Below are 7,039 nucleotides of genomic sequence, written 5' to 3'. Positions count from 1 at the left end.
TAAAAGGGGATTCAATCCTATGTAGTTTTGGCTCTCTGTTGTTCCTACTCTCCCGTTCACATCATTGGATAATGGATGTGAAATGGTCTCTCCTTTGGATCACCCCGAGTTGGATGAGGGTGCATCGATCAAGATCGATATGTCTCCCAGGGACGAGCAGGGTGCTCGTGACCCTAAAACCTTTATGAGGAGTAGGGTTCTCCTTTCTCCGGTGAGAGCACGGCACGTCTATGGAGATAAAAATTTTATGTACACGAGGGAATGGTTTGGCCGCGCCTGGACATGGATGGAGTTGATCTATAAGCTGTTATTCATGGAGCGGAACCTGTGTAATCACCGTCATGGTTTTGGTGCTTGGGGGGTGGTGTAATGTATTCGGGGGTTCCTCCCCCTTGTTCTTCTTCTTATCGTCTTGTATTTTCTTTTATATATATGTATTAAAGTACTGTCTTCTACGTAGTATAAATAGTCATGTATTTTGTATATTAATTAAAGTAGGTTTTTGTATTATAAAGAATACAGATGTTCCTTTAATAAGTATTGTATTATTTCCTCCACGCCTTTTCTTCTCCTTGCTTCTCTCTGTCGTCTTGGATCTCTCCACCTATAAATAGTTTGTGTCTCCTCAACCTCGTCAAGACACAACAGTTTGGAGGTCAAAACTCACACAAAAACAAGTCGTAAAAATTATGATAGAGCTATTTTAGCCTTTTTTTTCGAGGTATGGTAGGGTGACGAGTACTACTGTCACATGTAAGGCCCCCATTGGCAACCATGTCGATCCAGGGTTTCACCTTAGTATTTAGCAGGACCAGGTAGGCTTCAGTAATAAAGTACTTTTGGGAACATAAGAGGAGGCATGACGTGGCATTCGGATCAAAAAACTTCAAACATAATTAAGTGAGCTGGAAACTTCTTCTGCATGACGGCGGGCCCATCCTTGAGAACATCTCACTGAGTACCTGAGGTCGAGTAAAGGATATATTGTCACTTCCTCAACAGACTCCAAGAAGAGCTCCGTGTACTTTCCATGTATTTAGGAGAACGAATTCGTCAATTTTTTCCAACTGGTGCAGGTTTGAACAAGCTACCCAACAAAAAATAATCAGCTGTATAGATCCTTGCGCATGCCCAAGAGAGTGCAACATATTGGGGGTAGGTACAAATCTTTGGTTCAAGTTTGATCAAAATGTAATCTGTAACTTTTTTGTAATCCTGGAGAATATCAAAGAAACAACGGCAAAAACATAACTCCGTTCAACTTCCTTGGGGGAATATTGGGGGATATTGGGATTTTACTACTGTTCCACTTAGTGAGAACATTGAGCACTCCTCTCATCTTTCTTGACAGCATCATCTTTTCCTACCTCAAGAATAATTATCAGTTCCATCAGATATCAATTAAAAGTTCTCGAGTTTGTAACTATGCACATATGTATGTATGTCTGATTATTGAAAAAGTAATCTTGTTCCTTCAAAGAATAAAGATTTTTTCTTCTTCTGTGATTCATTTTCTTTATTGATTATAGTAAGGAACACACACTTAAGTCATATATCACACATAATGTATTTTAATCTTTGATTAAATATATCATCGGAGATCGATGAAGAATATATATTTTCCTTATTGACATGCAATCCATTATCTCCAAAGAAGAAGTCTCCTTCTCGTGTATCCATTTTTGTATATCATTTTTATATTTTTGTGTCAAAGTATTTCATTTACTTGTCCTTTTCAATTTGCTGGTATTCAATTTCAACTTTTTTTAATTTTGATTATGGGTAGTACAGAAAAGCTATCATTTGGTTTGAAAATTACCTAGGTAAAATTTGTTTTTTCTACGATGTCATCTTTAGGCAGCGCATCTTTTCAAATTTTGAAAGGAGACAAAAGTTCTTTATTTCGCCAATCAGGATTAAAATAAATCATTAATCAATATATTGCATTAATTAACTATGATACACATGATTCTAACCTATAAAAATATGATTAATTAAAAAAAAAAAAACATCTTATGGAAGGAAAAAGAGAGAATACCATAAAAAAAATTAGAAAACAAACGGTTTTTTCACTTTTTATAGCTTAAAATATATACTTAAAATTTCCTTTTAATATCTAGGTATACTGACTTAGTAAATAGTTTTTCCATTTTTTCATAATTCGATTAAGATGTACAAACTAAATATGGGTACGTAGGACAATGAATTTTGCATAGGTACTTTTCATAACATATGCCAACTTTTACTTACCAACCGTAATCGTAATTTTAAAAAAAGTTGAAAATCAAGCAAGTTGTAATTGACAGTTTTTAATGATTCTTTGACAATTGTCTAAAAATATGTATTTCCCTTGTGTCTAGTGCAGGGTACGACTTTTATGAGAAGAAAATGAAAAACAGCAAACTGATGCCTCATTTGATGAAAGAGGCCTTTGTAACTCAAGTATTAATAGAACACACGGTGGTTTTTTTTAAATTTACATGATACGAGGGATTTACCAAAGAATATACTAGTCACTACAACCTATATCTACGCTATCGTGAATATCAAGCACGCTGAGGTTTTCGAGGAAGAGTTATCACGATTAGAATAAGCTGACTGTCATTCTGCAAATTGTCAATTCAGTCACTTGTCTTAGAATCCTCCTCTTTATAGCAGTAATTCATTTTCTCATCACCAAAATAGATGTTTGGCAGCTGATATTTACAAGGGTCCTAATGAAGTAGTAACATATGTCTCGCTCTCCCCTATGTCAGCTTAACCCCTTTCCTACACCTGAGGGTGAGTATTACATAGAAATATATCTTTTCGTCAATAAACGTAAAGTTGATCTTTGCTTTTTTTAAATCCATTCATTGTTTGTTTTTTTGTCAAAATACTTACTTTCTAAGTTATTTGGCTTATTTTAATTTCTAAGATATGGCTAACAAAGTATGTATGAGGGTATATCCTTATATCTTCTGTGGAAATTGAATGAAGGTTTTTGAAGATTTTTTCAAAGCTTATTTAATATCAAGAAGAACAAAAAAAAAAAAAACATTAATAAAAGTAATAATATTTCTTTCCCTGGAAGCACATCAAAAATGCAAAAGGGACTTTTAGACTTTGAAGTAAGTTTTATACATATTTGAGTTTAATTTTCTGTACATTTTTTTCTTTTATATCTCACTCAAATAAGTTACATAATTTCAACTCTAGGTATGTATTTGAATCTAAGATGATGATGACACATTAGAGGGGTTTGGTTTTCAACTTTTTTCGAATTTACATGACGCGTAGTCTAGAAAAATTATGAACAAATGCAAAAACCTTTACTCCAAGATTATATAATTTTTTTTCTTTTAGACAGTGTCTTCAAACTTTCACCAGTTGGAAAAAATTGAATCGATTGACAATTTGTTGTTTAAAAAATATTTGGAAAAGTTAAAGAGTGCTCCTTAGAATCCGCACTGAGAGCAATAACATAACTATTTTTCGGACTCTGAGACTCATTGGGACGTTTGCTCGCAAGATTAGGAAGAAATATTAGGTCTTTAAATGTTATTTTCCAGGCCACACTTTGGAAAAAGGCTCAAATGGCTCCAAAACAATTTTGACGACTTCATTTTGCCGGACTTTAGCTTTCCAAACTCGCCGGATATGAATCTAATGGCTTTTTTGTATGGGGTCGATCAAACGACAACACCAACCGTATCCTTTGCAACACCAAGGACGAATTTATTAGTCAAATCAAAAAGGAATTTGAGGATTTATCATGGGACCAAGTCGTGAAGGCCTGCTTGCGCATTCAGCCTTGTAAAGATACTTTAATTAAGAGAGGATGTGATTTTATTAAATATGATATATGAAAATACATTAAGCTTTCATAATCTGGTTTTCTAATTTTTAATCTGATAAATGCTTAGATAAAAAATTGCGTTAAAAAAAAATATATATATCTTTACAAGACTCAGACAGCTGTAGAAGCTAAAAATAAATTTTTACTTATTTTACACAAGATAATTTTGTTTGACGTTATTCTTACCTATAAAAAGTATTTTATAAGCTTTTTTTATTAAATCACTTATGTAGCAAAAAAAGTAAGATAAAATTTAGGAAAATTTGATGATCCGCTTATAGCGCGCATCCTTGTTTTTAAAAAAGGAAGGATCAAATTTTTCTTATGTTATTCTCTGTTTTTGCTACATAGAAAAAAAAAACACTTTTATAATCTTTATTATATGTTAGGATAATGTCTATCATAATTAATTAATGTGAAATGAATAAATACGCAATTCTGTATTTTAATCTTTATTAACGAAGTTAGGAACTGTTGTCTCCTTTGAAACGTTAAACTATATGTACTACGCCTAAATATGACCTTGTAGGAAAATAAAAATTTTCCATAGACTATTTCCTTATCAAATGCTAACTTTTCCGAATAAACCGCAATCCAAATTCGAATAAAGTTGAAAAACAGACCGGCCTAACCTACGTATTATTCATGTATGTAGAATATAAGTAAAGTTTTTTTCTTCTCTTTAAGAAAACTTTTACTCCAGAAGTTAAATGGTTCTTGGTTAATTCTTCACAACTTATGGAACATTTATATAATTAAATTATTATCATGGTAGGTATAGTTGGAATATATGGTCACACCATATATTCCAACCATGTGAAAGCTTTCTTTTCATTGTAATAAAACAAAATAATTCCTTCTAGAATTTGTTGAGGAATAATGCTTGCGAGAACAGGAGATACAGAATCAGCAAAGGTGACATTTATTTTTATATGTAAATGGATTTTAACACTTCGGACTCAATTATGTGTAATATGAAAGGTTTAAGGTCCTAAAAATTCTTCATCATGCGAATGGAAGTGCTCAAACAAATACCTTTTTGGCTAGTCAAAAAATCGAAATGATGGGTAATCCGCCGTGTACCCATGATTGATCCCCAATGACGTTTTTCCATTCCCATATATCAAAAATAAATTATGTCGTCAGTAGTTTTCATCACTATAAAAAGCCATTGATACATTCAAAAACTATCTTTTGAAGTTACCCGGAGTTCATGGAGAATATTTTAAAAATCAATAAAGCTAATTTTGCTAATAATGATTTTTTTTATTATTATTAGGCCAGATAAATAAATAGCAACTTATGTATTCGAGTAATTTTTTTCGTATTACATCTTCAAAAATTGTTACTCCATGGAGAGATTTGGAAAAATGCCAAAAATCCTGACGAAGGAAGGATTGCTCTGATTCCAAGAAAAAGAAATGGAACGAACGTTAATCATTGGATACCTATTACAGTCTATTCAATGAATCTTATAAAATTATCTCTGGAATAGCAGCTTGTCAAATGAAACCAATTTTTCAAAAAACATTACAAATGAAATAAATGTTTATTTAAAACAAAGGAAAAGTTTATATTTTGTCGCGATATTCAAGCTGCTTTTGATTTTGTAAGGAAAATGGTATATTTGTTGTGATTTTAGCTATTGATTTTAATACAACTTTTGATTCAATATCTCATCGGAAATTTTTTTAAATTGTCAGGATTTTGCTTCGAAGGTAGTTTTTAACACAGTTTGGTTTTGGCTATATAATGACAGTCAACAGTTTATATCAAGGGGTGAAGAGCAAACTGGTAATTTAGAATACCAGCTGTTAGCAGGGATGTCCTTCTGGACTTTCAGCATGTTTACTCTCAAATATGATTATTAAGAAATTAGAAAACTGCTCACTTTTTTATTCCCTATCATATGATACTACACCTCAGGCCTCATTAAATGTTATAGTCAAATTGGATTTATCTTTAGAACTTGATTTAGAAGTCATTCAAATAAACAAAAATGTATTGGATCAACCTACTTTCTCGCTAAAAAGTATTTGTTTCATTATTGAACATTCGGTCTAAGAGAAATTTTGTCAAAAATCCTCAAGAAAAGATGCTAAACGGAAATTGTTTTAGATCCACATGATAGGAATCCCTTTACTACCAGAAAAAATAAATAGTATCGAACAGGTAAAAGTTCGAACTATGCAGTTAAACCAAGTAAGAGACGATATTCTTCTGGATTAGCAGCTACTGGAATCTTCAATAATGGAGCTTCGGTTTATTATTAGGAAGTAGAAGTAATTCAAATTCTGACCTTTATATCCCAGGGACATCTCACATAACTTGCTAAGGGATTAAATATGGATAAATATCTGGAGCATGGGTCAATAAGCTTTCTAACACTTATACACTAATTAAGTTTAAGTAAACATTATAGTATTGCATTTACCTTAAAAATACTACATATGTATTCCATCTAAAATAGGATTTTTGTGTGAAGTCCATATACATAAAGTATACCGGGCCGTGCAAAATTATTTACCGATGATGTAAATATACTTTTTAAGAGGTTTTGTGGCAACCAATTTGATTGTTTCGTATTTTTACTGTTAAAATAAACAAAAATCCTTCCTGTGAGACCATGTCCAATCAGGAAACAAAGAGGATCGAAATTGCAGTCCTCCTCCGAGCGGGAGTGCCTCATAACAACATTAAGAAACAGGTTGGGGCCTCGTTGAAGACAATTTACAACGTATCCAAGCGCTTGGAGGCTGGGGGTGATCTCAAGCATTCCCCTGGGGCTGGCAGGAAGCCCACTGTCTCAACAAGGCAAGTAAAGGCAGTGTTCAAGAGGAATCCCAACAGGTCCATTGCCGACATGGCCAGAAAGATGGGAACGTCGAGATCAACTGTTTCAAGGGCATTAAAAAGGGCTGGAGGAAAGTCCCTGAGGCGTACTGAACACCCTCTGCTAACTGAACGTCAGCGAGAAGTCAGACTTGAGCGTGCCAAGAAAATCTTCAATGATATCAAGAGCTCATCTGGACGCATCATCATTTTTTCAGATGAGAAAACTTTTACGGTCGATCCTGTTTTCAACAGGTTAAATGACCGTTTTGTGAGCTTTGGAGATGTGTAGATAAGCACCGCAATGTGGCAACAACAAAAGACCCTGCTTCGGTGATGATGTTGGGTCTCATGGCCTCCAACGGGAAG

The 7,039-nt window shown here is 33.4% G+C and overlaps 1 long non-coding RNA gene across 2 annotated transcripts; it reads left to right on the top strand.

Moving 5' to 3' along the window:
* The first annotated feature begins 2,397 nt into the window (after positions 1–2,397).
* On the top strand, positions 2,398–5,449 carry LOC139906490 (uncharacterized). 2 transcript variants are annotated; one of them, XR_011782047.1, is made up of 5 exons: positions 2,398–2,781; positions 2,918–3,110; positions 3,179–3,198; positions 4,526–4,609; positions 4,702–5,449. It is a non-coding gene; the product is annotated as an uncharacterized lncRNA (long non-coding RNA). The 2 variants fall into 2 exon arrangements; XR_011782046.1 differs by having other exon boundaries at positions 2,398–3,110.
* Positions 5,450–7,039: the final 1,590 nt, after the last annotated feature.

The sequence above is a fragment of the Lepeophtheirus salmonis genome, chromosome 10 (genome assembly GCF_016086655.4).
Source record: "Lepeophtheirus salmonis chromosome 10, UVic_Lsal_1.4, whole genome shotgun sequence".
In the NCBI taxonomy this organism is placed as follows: domain Eukaryota; kingdom Metazoa; phylum Arthropoda; class Copepoda; order Siphonostomatoida; family Caligidae; genus Lepeophtheirus; species Lepeophtheirus salmonis.
The sequence above is the reverse complement of the archived record's forward strand: the minus strand, read 5'-3'. Positions and strand labels throughout refer to the sequence as shown.